Here is a 13,346-nt window from a genome sequence, read left to right on the forward strand (position 1 = left end):
GAATTCTTTGCTCAATCTTACCTTGAGCTGAGCAATCTCCTTCTTATCATCTCCTGTGATGATCATGTCATCCACATACACTGCCAGCATAGTGATGTGACCTCCACTACTTCTGAAGAATACAGTATGGTCGGCATTTATCTGTCTGTATCCCATACCAATCATGGCTCTCCTGAACCTGTCAAACCATGCTCGAGGGGACTGCTTCAGTCCATACAGAGACTTCTTCAGCCTGCAGACCTTACCCACTGTTTGTCCTGTGCTACATCCAGGTGGTATCTCCATATACACCTCTTCCACTAGATCTCCATGAAGAAACGCATTCTTCACATCCAGTTGGTGTAGTTCCCATCCACCATTTGCTGCCAGAGAAATCAATGTCCGAACCGTGCTCATCTTCGCCACTGGTGCAAAAGTCTCATCGTAGTCAATGTCGTATGTCTGGCTATACCCTTTTGCCACTAGTCGAGCCTTGTATCGTTCAACCTTCCCTTCTGGGTTCTGCTTCACGGCAAACACCCATTTGCATCCCACTGCTTTTTTTCCTGCTGGCAGTGTTGCTAACTCCCACGTGTGGTTCTTCTCAAGGGCCCCCAGCTCCTCATGCATAGCTGCCTTCTACTTTGGATCCTTCTTAGCATCCTGCCAGTTGTTAGGTATAATAACAGAATCTAATGATGCAATGAATGCTCCATGTGAAGGGGATATGTGAGAATAAGAAACAAATTGAGCTAGATCCCAACCATATCTCTCAGGAGGATTTCCCGCATTACTACGAGTAGTCCTCCTTACTGATATTGGAGTGGGAAGAGGGGTAGAAGTATGAATGGTATTACCTAAAGTGGAGGATAGTGTCAGTGTCTCAGGAGTTGGAGCAGAACTAGACGAGGGACTAGGCACTAGCACTGTAGGGACTTTAGGCACCTCTGGCTCCTTACCCCTCCTACTGTATGTAAGCAACTCCCCCTGAGCTGTAGGCCTAACACCCCTTATCTCCTCCTCCCTTTCGTCCTCATCCTCCTTCTCCTCTGAGTACGGAATCGAAATTGGGATTGACCCCTTTGAGCTCTCATCATTCTCCCCCTCTCGCCTTATACCTCCAGTATCAGGCAAGTCACCAAAAGGTGAGGCAACCCCCACTGTGTAGTACGGCTCGAGCTCCCGAAACCGCACATCCATACTAACAAACAACCTTTTCTCCACCGGGCTCCAGCAGACATACCCTTTCTGGGTGCCATTGTATCCCACAAATATACACTTCACAGCCCTAGGGTCTAGCTTCCCAACTGATGGTCTGTTGTCCTTCACAAAGCACACACAACCAAATACCTTCAATGGTAGGACCCCCACGTTATCTCCCTTCAGTGTCTCATGAGGTGACTTCCACTCTAACACACTCGAAGGCATCCTGTTGATTAAGTGAGCAGCAGTCAAGACTGCTTGTCCCCACAACATCTTTGGGACATTCATCGCTATCATCATACTTCTAGCAACTTCTAGGAGATGTCTGTTCTTCCTCTCTGCTACCCCATTCTGAGCTGGGGTGTATGGACATGTAGTCTGGTGTAGAATCCCCTGAGCTGACAGGTACTCCCCAAGTGATCTATTGGTATACTCTGTCCCATTATCCGACCTCAACACTTTTACCACTGCACAATACTGAGCAAGTGATCTATTGGTATACTCTGTCCCATTATCCGACCTCAACACTTTTACCACTGCACAATACTGAGTCTGGATGTGCTTATGAAAATCTTTGAAGCAACCAACTACATCACTTTTATTTTTTATAAGATACAACCAAGTGACTCTAGAGAAGCAATCAATAAATGTAACAAAAAACTTGCATCCATTTATAGAGTTTACTGGACAGGGTCCCCATACATCAGAGTGTATTACTTCAAACTTACAAGAACTCCTACTACCCGAACTAGCATAAGAGCTTCTAGTAAGCTTTCCAAACTCACAAGCATCACACTGAAGCTTCTGCTTATTTACTTTTTTAAATAGAGTTGGATACATTTTCCCCAAGATACCGAATGATGGATGTCCCATTCGTTGATGATAGAGTATCAACTCATCTTCTGCACACACTTCAGCTCCTCCTGTTCCCGTCCTCTCAATCACAGATGTCAACGCTGAGTCCATCCCTTTGCGGTCCAGGTACCATAACCCGCTACGCCATATCCCAGTCCCAAGTCTTCGTCCTGTCCCCTTCTCCTGGAAGATCACATTGGGAATGTCAAAAGAAACAATACAATTTAATTGGAGGATAATGGCACTAATGGATAACAGACTAACAGGAAATGAAGGAGCATGCAGAACATTAGATAAAGTTATAGAACCTGTACAACTAACGGTGCCCTTACCAACCACAGCCTGTGCTGTACCATCAGCGATCTGGATGCTCTCTGCTTCTGCCAAGCGAGTGTAAGATGAGAACTCACTGGCACTTCCCGTCACATGTCTGGATGCTCCCGAATCCATTATCCAGGCGGTGGATCTTCCCTCATTTTGGTGTGCACGAAGGGCGTAATTGGCATAGTCTCCTTCAGAGACAGTAGTAGATACCCCCTCAGACACATCACCTACTGCTCTCTGTTTCCTCCTTAGTGCTGCCAAGAGCGCCCGATCTTCATCAGTGAAGATCATCTCAGCTTCTTCTTCCCTTTCTGCCACCGTCAAATTTGCCCGGTGGCCTCCTCTTCCACCTCGCCTGCCTCCACGGCCACGGCCACGGCCTCCAACCTGACCATGTCCACCCCACTCCTTGGGTGGCTTAGAGCACATATGTCTCAGATGGCCTACCTCTCCACAGTTGAAGCACTGCCTAGTCTCCCCTCTGAATCCAGTGTTACCTGGGTTAGAGACCACCAGTGCAGACTTCTCCCCTGTAAGTCCACATGTCCCAGCCTGTAGCTTGATACGGCTCTCCTCCTGTATCATGGCCGAGACTGCCTCCTCCAGTGGTGGGATCTTCGTCTGGGTTAGTAGCAGCGCCGTCCTCTGCTCATATGCTGGAGCCAAGCCTCGGAGAAATAACATAGTCCTCCTCTGCAAAGAGGCCTCGCGCTCCTTGCACTCCGGGTCCTTGCAGCTCGCAAGGGGCGAGAAATGATCGTGATCGAGCCACAAGCGCTCCAACTCTGTGGCGTACTCCTGTATAGTCCTCTCTCCCTGGACTGTAGCACTGATCTCCTTCTCGATCTGGAATACCCTCAGGTTATTCCCCACCCCATCATAGGTCCTCCTCAGCTTCTCCCAGACATCCCCCCCCCCCCCAAGCCCATCCACTGTGGCAGCAATTGGCTGGACTACGGAATTCAGAAGCCAGATGTATACCAACATATGAGTGGACTTCCACTCATCTATCCCTGCGGAGCCCTCAGCTGGCTTAGTTTTCTCTCCTGTTAGATATCCCTCCAGGCTCCTCCCGGCAAGGGTATATCTCACGCGGCGCGACCAACTCAGATATGTCGTGGGTCCATCAAGTTTTACATCAATAGGTGGAAGCTCCACCTTCTTGGGTGGTGGTTTTGTCGAGCCCTCTCCTGCCGACAACTTCATCAGTTGCATCAGTGTTGAGATCTCCTCAGAATTCAATTTTTTGATGATATCCTCCATCGGATTTTTGCCAGTCTCTACCATCAATTCAACTTGTATTCGGTTCCTCACACCAATGCAATCCACAGGATATTACCAGATACTCAATCCTCTTCCTCTAATCATGCCATAAATTGTTATTTTTCACCTCAACAACCCATTACTGCACATTTATGAACGAAACTCTCTGCTCGTTCTCTTACACCAGGAATGCAACACTAACTACTTAATCATTTAATAAAGAGAACTCCTTTAAAAGAAAACGAACCAGGATCCCATCTCTCCAATGCGTTGATGACTCCGAAGGCGGTGACCTCCAAGATCGAATCTTGCGCCTTCCATCTCCACGTCTGGAAGCCCTTCGATCCCCCTTTCAACCAAAAAAAAAAAACTGCAGATCCAATCGCTCCACCGCCCCAAACCCTAGTTACGATCTTCACTGCTCCAAGCTCTCCCTCCCAGGCGATTCTCACGAGATCTCATCTCCTCTCTGTTGAGACCTCAACAACGCCTCCATCTGCCCCGAAAAAACCAGCCCCAGCACCGAACAATCCGAGAATCAGGCGGAGGATTCAGGAGCGGCGGCAACGGCGGCTTCTTCGTCGGGATCTGGTCTTCTTCGTCGGGATCTAGTCAGACGTCGTCTTCGTCGGGACTTGATCGAGCTGGCGTCGTCTTCGTCGGGACTTGGTCGGGCGGCGTTGTCGTCGTCGACGAGCTTGGGAAAACGTCGGGTTCACCAGACAAAGGGAGAGGCGACGGCTAGGTTAGACAGCTCTGATACCATATTGAGAAATTAGGGCTTCAAGATTACTTGTCATTGATAGAATTGTTGGCTTATATAGCCTTACACACACGTTTACACAAAAGCCCCCAAAAACTCTTTAATTGCATTACATTCTCAACATATCTTAATTTGTTGAGTTCGAAAAAGGCATCATAGTTAGATGACATCTCTGTTAATTCCTATTTATGACTTCACAAACAAATAGTGGAGTGCCAGAAGTTTTTGAAGACAAAAAGTATCATGATGTAGTACTTTATTTTTCAAGCAATTTTGTTCAGAGTACTTTATTAATAAAGTTGGATATGTTCCATCTCATATGACCCAAAATTACCATCCATTTTTAAATTTTTAAATAGAAAATAATATTAACTTAATAATTGACCATAAAGTAACGCATTCATAAAAGTTAAAAAGGGTTTACAATATTAAGTAGAAAGTACATTAGTGGTTACAGAAAGTTTAGTTTTAACTTAAAGGTTTACTTGGCCTAGAAGATTGAGAAACATAGATGGTCAATTAACTAGGGACATGAAAAATACTCATATATTAGTCCAACTAAAAAGAGATTTGCTTTCCAGTTATGCATAAACAAATCAAAGTAGTGAAAAGTTGTATCCACTAAGTCGTACTAAGTTTGTAATCCATGAGTATAGCAAGGGCAAATATATCCCTCACCTATTCATTTGTATTTGTGGTCTGCCAAGTGATGGGGAACAGAGCAAGGGCTCCAATCGGAAAGCGGGTGGATCTCTAACATGAGGTCTTCGAAAACTATTCAAGTTTGTTTGTCCTCTTGATGGAATGCGATTGGAGAATTGGAAACAGAGGATGAGCGTGTATAAACATCATCATGGTCACTGTTCATCTGTGAACAATAACTTAAATTACATGGATTTTTTTTAAAAATGCTTGAAATGGATCAAAGGTTAAGATTCGAGGTAGATCTTGATGACTAGGACTAAAAGTGGAGGATGTTTTTTTGGTAAATAACTAGGCTTCACATCTAGGGGCCTCACAACCAGGGGCTTCGCACCCCAAAGTGGCAAATCACATGCAAAGAACAAGCAATTCACATGCTCAAACTTTTCATAACTCACTTTTTTATTAATCAAGGTCTATTCCTCATGGAGGATTATATTCTATAGCAAACATCCACCGCGGATGACCTGGATGGTTGGGAAGTCCCATTATGGCTCCCACGTCCCGATTCAATTCCGGGCTGAGTTATAAAAAAATAAATAAATAACAAACCGCATTTGAAAGTAAATCAAAATCCTAATCAAATCTAATCCTAACATAATTAAAGATGCATTCAAATAAAATCCTAAGAAAACTAGAAGAAAATATCAAAATTAAAATTTAAAGAAATCCTAACTAAAATAGAAGATTACATAGAATCAAATTAAATCCTACAAAAAAACTAATATCCTAAAGGGTCCAAGATCATCCTACATCACTAACACTATAACATATTTAATTCTAGTGGTTCTGCTATAAGACCTTTTAAAAGCCTAAAATATTTCACCTTTAATGATGAACTAACTTATATGGTAGATTTCTTCAGGTTATCATATTCTTCAAGTTTTCAGTCTTCCTTCCTACAATAGTAACCTAAGTTTCCTTTTCCTCTCCCTGTCTTTCTATCTTTCTTTTGCTAAAGTTTCCTAGTTTCTGTACACAAACCAAAGAATCCAAAAGCCATGCATATGCTATATTCCTTCTTAATCATATATTAGGAAATTCGTTCAAGCATGTAAAGATTCTCAATGGAACCCTTTCAGTTAGCCCAAAATGAGACCAGTCTCCGATTCGCTTGAATCATCTAGCATCTACTTTCCACACTTCAAATACCCCTCCATCTGTTGAAATTCTAGAATACATTCTCAAAATCTCAATGTTTTCTCAAAATAGAAGCATGCCTGTTACACAACCCAAAAGTGTTAACGACACGCAAATTAATCTAAAAATAAAAGGCTATTTATGTTTCTTACTCCAAGCATTTCAGCCTAAGTGGTTTTAAAAAATCTACATAAGTATATAACTAAACTATTTACCAATTTTGGAAATCAGCAAATTAGGGGACAACAATAGTATGCAATACATGATAGAAGTTACTTTTAAAGCTTTCCCATTCCCTCACCATTTTAACGGTTGAGGTTTAGCCTATATATATAGAGGATTTTGATCAATTGTTTAGTCAGCGTAAAATCATTATAATGGAAACATGACTTCATCAAGAGAAGGATATTATGGAAACAGGACTTCATCAAGGGAAGGATGGTATATAATAAAACAATTATTGTACATTACATATTTTTCCACTATGGAAGAAAACATATATCTTTAAGTTTCCGTATATAGTAAATACTTCAATATTCCCCTCAAGTTGGAGTATTTATATCAATTATGTCTAACTTGTTGTATAAAAGTGAAAAACTTTTCCTAGATAAGATTTTAATGAAAAAGTGAAAATTTTCCTGATAGGCGCCCACGTAATTATCCTATTCACAATTCTCAGCAAATATATCAATTGAAGATTCGTCAAAAATAAAAAAAGTATTCCTTCTACATCCAAAGAAACACGCACAAATGCCGATAGCTATCTGAAGATATAGAAGATCATGAATATCTTTGACAACAGACATGTAGACAAAGAGGTCTCAAACATGAAACAAGTAGTAGAATCATCAACACCTACATCATCAAAGTCAACGTGTTTATTCAAGAGAAAAAGGAACTGTCTCAAGGGCATGATTTAAATTTGAGAAAATTCCATGAAAAGATTTAACCAATTTATATCACTGGTTTGCTAAGAGAATCAAGGCAAGGAACTATGAATCAGAAAGAACATACCGCAAAACCACGATGTCTATTGTGAGTTGTGAGCTAGGTAGACCTACCACAGTTAAGGTATAATGTTAAGGAACACCAATCCTCCAAATTCCCTAGGCTATGAAAGAGTCTACATATGGAAGAGGTGAGATTTATATGCATGAGTGGTGAGTATACTAACTTTGAAAAGATAACTTGTCGATGCTTACCTAATATATTTATACAAGAACTAGATAATAAAATATTAAAATTTAAGGTAAGGAATAGTAATACTTCAAATCAAAAAATGGTATCAGTCTCATGATTAGAGTAAAACAAAATTAACATCCTTGACCAAACAAATGCCCACTTTTGCTATGATGCACATGTTACAGGCACCTAGATAATAAATGATGCTAAAACAGGACACCGTCATAAATACCGCATTTCTTTATACCTAATTTTCCAAGTTCTACCCAACTAGTCAAGAAGACACAACAATGTTAGAGGTGCACTAGTCAATTTTTTCATCCATATTTGTGGTAACATATGTCATTTCAACTTTTAATAACAGTAACTCACGTAAGACTACTATAAAAAGAGTATTAAAGAAAAAATTTGCAGTAAATTTAAGGACAACAAATTTGTACCTTATGATGTTAAATCCTTATGTGAACCCCTTTGTTTGATCCTCAATCTGCATCAACAGAGAATGAGATCTATTGGGCCAAAAGAAAAAAGAAAATTCCCTTTAAGTTTCCAATGTAATACATAAACTAACAATCTAACAATCCATAAGACTTTATGCAATAATATCAATGTGAAGCACGTGATCATATGGGGCCCACGCCCACCCATGTGAAGCTTGAAACCGCGTGGGAAACCACGTAGGCCAAGAGTGGGGACCACATGGATGGTTCCGCGTGAAGAGAACTGCAGCCTATATATATCTTGTTTAATTTGTGACCTAGGGTTTTGGGCTTTGAAGAAGAAAAAAATCGGCTGCTATTCTTTTCGGCAGCGTGCTAGGCAGGGGCGAAAGGTGCAAGGACAGAGCCTTTTTCAGCTGTGTTTTGTTTTCTGCGTGCAATTGAGGGTGTGCACGGAAGGGTTGACGGCTGCAGAAAAGTGTGCAAGTGCGAGGAGGTTTTCTTGGCGGCTGCGAGTTTTGTGGCGACTGTAGGAGTGCAAAGACAGAAGAAAAGTTGGGTTTTTGCATCCTTTTGTAGAGAGAGTTTGTGAGGGATTTGCGAGAGTTTGTTTGAGGGTTTAGATTGTGAGTGATTGTAAACCCTAGTTGTATTCTCTCCCTCTATTAATAGATCTCTCCCCCTCCTTGCCCCGTGGACATAGGCAATTTGCCGAATCACGTAAAATTGGTTGTATCGCTTTTGTGTGATTTGTAATAGCTTTTTAGGATCCCTCGACAGGTCAATCCTAGAACTGATGAGAGGAAGAGCCGATATCTCACTTTGTTGAGATATCCGCTTCAGATTCTTGTTTCCTTGGTGAGACGTGAATTCTTATTGCGACCTGACTCTCTTGTTGTGCTGCCGAAGTACTACCGAAATCTTCGCTGCGCGCAACAAGTGGTATCAGAGCCTAGATTTTAGATCTAGGGTTTTGAAGTTTGGTGGAGGAAGATTCTTGTGTGAAGCTTGGTTCTTGGAATTCTAGGCTTCGGTGAAGATAGCATTAGGAGTTGTCGTTGGAGATTTTGCTTTCCTCATGTGGATAGGAGATCTATTTGGAATCCGATCTAAGGTTCAGTTGGGTGGTTCCTAATTTCTATCAAATTTGTTCTTTCTCTATAATTTAGAGTTAGTTTACAATGGAAGAAGAAGGTGAAAGCAGCAAGTCGATGGCGAGTACAATACAAGTTGGTTTTTAGAACACTAAGATTAGTGTGGTGAAGTATGACGGCAAAATCAACTTTGATTTGTGGATGAGCGACGTACAAGATGCGCTCAATGCTTAAAATTTGGAAGAGACCATCATGGTCCACGAGAGGCCACCTAAATATGAAGAGACGGTATGGAAGAAGATGAATAGGAACGCGTGTGGGGTGATCAGGTCCTGTTTGGAACAGAAACTGAAATATGATGTGATTGGGGTGACGTCTGTAATGAAGATGTGGGAAATTCTCAACAACAAGTATCTCACGAAGAGTGTTGAGAACATGTTGCACTTGCTGCGAAGACTCTTCAGATTTCAGATGTCCAGAGGCACCTCACTAGCGGCGCATGTGAACAACTATACTAAGTTGTTGTCGAACTTGGCAAATGTTGATGAAAAGATTTCAGATGAGTACAAGGCTATTATCTTATTGAGCTCCTTACCGGATGAGGAGTATGTTGGCCTTCTTGTTTTGATGATGTTTAACAAACAATTTAGCACTAATGTTGTTTGTCTAGTATTTGTGTTTTCTTATTTATTATAGACAAACAACGTTGTTGGAGGATGGATGGATTGCGTCATAACGATCATATCAAATGGAGGTTGGCGGAATGTCGGGTTGAAGCCTATACAATTCAAGTTAAATATCAAGTTCAAGCTTCATCCGCAAGTGTACCAAGTCAAGCTTAATTGAAGATCAAGATTGCTTGGGTAATGTAGTTTTAGATTTTATATTATGTGTGTTATATACTCTAAGCTCAATATCTATACACACACATTTATTGGTTTCTTCGTATATATATATAGTTATATATATATACATAAGTTTTGGTTTCTATGCATATATATAGTTATATATATACATACATAGTTTTTGAGTTTTCATGTTTATAATATGAAATCACATATTTCATATTTACTATTGTGTTTTTGAAAACATTGCATAGAATATGCAATTTTGTGAAAATATTATATTCCTAGTTTGTAGACTTGAATATCAGTTTATACATGTTTTAATAAGTCTATAAAAACATTTCACAAAGTTTTAAAAGTTGGTTTATGTCAAAACATCAAAATTCAAGTATCTCATATTTTCATGTTTTGGACTATTTTATAAAATGATGATATTTTTCATTTGGGAGGTCCTTTCTGATAACCAGTCGCTGTAGCATGTTTATTCTCATGTCTACAATAATTCTCCAAAGTTTTACATTTTTTGGAATTTATTTGATATTTTTAAACAGGGTTTTAAAATCAGAAAAATAGTTTTTTCATGTATCAGTTTTCGGTCGACCGCACCGGTCGACCGATCATTTGTTCTTTCGTCACCATGCAGCAGAAAGTTGGTCGGTCGACCGGTGCGGTCGACCGAGAGCTCCATCGGTCGACCGCACCGGTCGACCGACGATTGTTCAGAACAATTCTTCGTGTTTTTGCTCTCCGTCGGTCGACCGATATTTTCGCCGGTCGAGCGCCAATGTATCCGTTGGCTTCCAACGGCTATTTTTCTGAGCTGTTTGCTGGGACTGTTTTTTGTCTTTTGTTAGGGGTTTTGGCTGAGTTTTTGAGTGGGTATAAATACCCTATTGCTGTTCTCTTTCAACTCAACCATGAGAATTGTTTAAACAAGTTTAAGGGTGTTTTGTATTTGTTTAAAAGAGTGTTTAAGAGTTTTATTTGTGAAGCAAATTTCACAAGAGTAAGTGGAGATCATCCTTTGGTGTTTAAGCATTCACTCTTCTCCCACTCTCTTGTCATCTTTAGAGAAGTGTTTCTAAACTCATCTAGCAATTTATTATTTTGATTATAATTTCCATAAGCTAGATTTATATTGAGTTTAGTTTAATTGATTTTATTTATCTCTTTGTACACACACAACCATTGAGCTTATTGTATTTACATTCATAGTATAATTGGCTTGTGGGATTGTGTAACTTAGAGAGTGAGCTTATAATTCGTTCTCATTCATTGTAGAGAACAAACACTTTGTATTGAGCCTAATTGTGAGGATTCACTTGTAATACACTTGTACACCGAGAAAAGTGTGTGGTGAGAGACGGGGTCGAATCCAAGAGGAGTGGCGTCGGTTGACGTGCCTAGGGAGAGGTTGTAACCGAGCACTTGAGGAGGAGGACACGGGCTAGGACCAACACTTAGTGTGTGAGGTGTGATTGCATAGTGATTGTATTGTGAGGTGTAAACGTTGTTCGGGTGAACGTAGAAAACCCGGTTGTGATAGTGGAGATCTCCTCGAGGTGAGGAGCGGAGACGTAGGTCGTGGGGACCGAACTCCGTAATCATATTGTTTGTTTGTGATTGCATTGGCGCACTTACTTTTATGTTCATATCTTATATCGCCTTTGTATATTGCTTGTTGATTATATTGCCCACTATCTAGTTTAGATTATTTACCCTTGAGTTTATATATCCTTGCACATACATTGCCTATATCTCTTTGTTAGGATATATCTTGTTGTTATTATTGCTTATCCTAGCTCATATACATTGTTGTATTTCATATTTGCTAGGATAACTTATTAATTAATTTTAATTAGTATTTAATCGGATTAGATTAGCATAAGACCCTAATTAGGATAACTTATTAATTAATTTTAATTAGTATTTAATCGGATTAGATTAGCATAAGACCCTAATCACCTCCCCCCCTCTAGGATCTAACAGAGTATGATACTTTTGTGCTCACTTTGTTGAACGGGAGATCTTCTATCAGCTATAGTGAAGTAACTAACGCATTGACTAATTACAATTTGAGGAGGAAGGACAAGGAGACTTCCCGTGCTAGCACTTCAGGCGAGGCCTTATCGACGAGAGGTAGAAGCCCATATCCGAAAGGTGGTAATAGAGGGAGGTCAAAGTTAAGAAGCCGCCACCAATTAGCAAAGAACCAATATGCATTCTGCAAGAAGCAGGAACATTAGAAGAGAGACTGCCCGAAACTCAATGAGAAGAAGAATTGCAAGAAAAAGGGCCTGAAGGCCAATGTGGTGAATGTTGCGAAAAGCGATGATTCCGATGATTCGTGCTTTTCTCTACTGATTACTCCGGAGGTGAACCATGTGGATGCATCAGATTGGATGCTTGATTCCGGTGCTACTTATCATGTGACCCCTAGACGAGACTGGTTTGTATCTTTTGAGAAAGTCGACGGGGGTGTTGTTATCATGGGAAATAATCAATCCTGTGGTGTTTGTGGGATAGGTACCGTGCAGATTAAGATGCACGATGAAGTAGTCCGTGAGTTGAAGGAGGTGAGATTTGTTCTTTAACTGAAGAAAAATCTTATCTCAGTTGGAGCTTTGGAGGCGAAGGGATTCAACGTGACTTTCGAAAACGCTGTAGCGAAGGTTACTAAGGGATCATTGGTGGTGCTGAAGGAAGTCCGCAATCAAAATTTGTATTATTTGAAGGGAAGCATCGAGATTGGCCAGGTTGCTTCGGCTATTTCAGAAACGGACATGAGCAGACTTTGGCACTATAGGTTGGGACACATAGGTGAAAAGTCATTACAGGCATTGTGCAAGCAAGGGCTATTGAAGAGAGCCAAGAGTGGAAAGATTGAGTTTTGTGAGCACCGTGTTCTTAGCAAGAAGACGAAGGTGAAGTTCGGGACTGTCATTCATAGGACGAGGGATATCTTGGACTACGTGCACACAGACGTTTGGGGTCCTACCAAGACTATATCACTTGGTGATAGACATTGGTTCGTCACTTTTATAGATGACTATTCTAGGCATTGTTGGGTGTACACCATGATGAAGAAGAGTGAAGTCCTAGATTTGTTTGTGGAGTGGAAGAAGAGATTAGAACTGCAGACTGAGAGAAAGATCAAGACGTTGCGATCCGACAACGGTAGTGAATATACTTCAGACCCCTTTCAGCAGCTATGTCGAGACGAGGGCATAGAGAGACACTTCACGGTTAGTCATACATCGTAGCAAAATGGGGTGGCAGAGAGGTTGAATCGGTCTTTACTGAAGAAGATCCGATGTTTATTATCGCAGAGTGGTTTGGAGAAGATCTTTTGGGCTGAGACACTTACATATGCGAGCCACCTCATTAACAGGCTGCATTCATCTGCGATTGAGGGGAAAACCCCTATGGAGAAGTGGTCGGGAGAGCCAGCACACGACTATGACCAGCTCAAGGTATTCTGGTGCTCTGTATTTTATCATGTAAGAACTGATAAGTTGGAACCTCGAGCTAGGAAGGTCATATTTGTAGGATTCAA

The sequence above is a fragment of the Asparagus officinalis genome, chromosome 1, assembly GCF_001876935.1.
Source record: "Asparagus officinalis chromosome 1, Aspof.V1, whole genome shotgun sequence".
In the NCBI taxonomy this organism is placed as follows: domain Eukaryota; kingdom Viridiplantae; phylum Streptophyta; class Magnoliopsida; order Asparagales; family Asparagaceae; genus Asparagus; species Asparagus officinalis.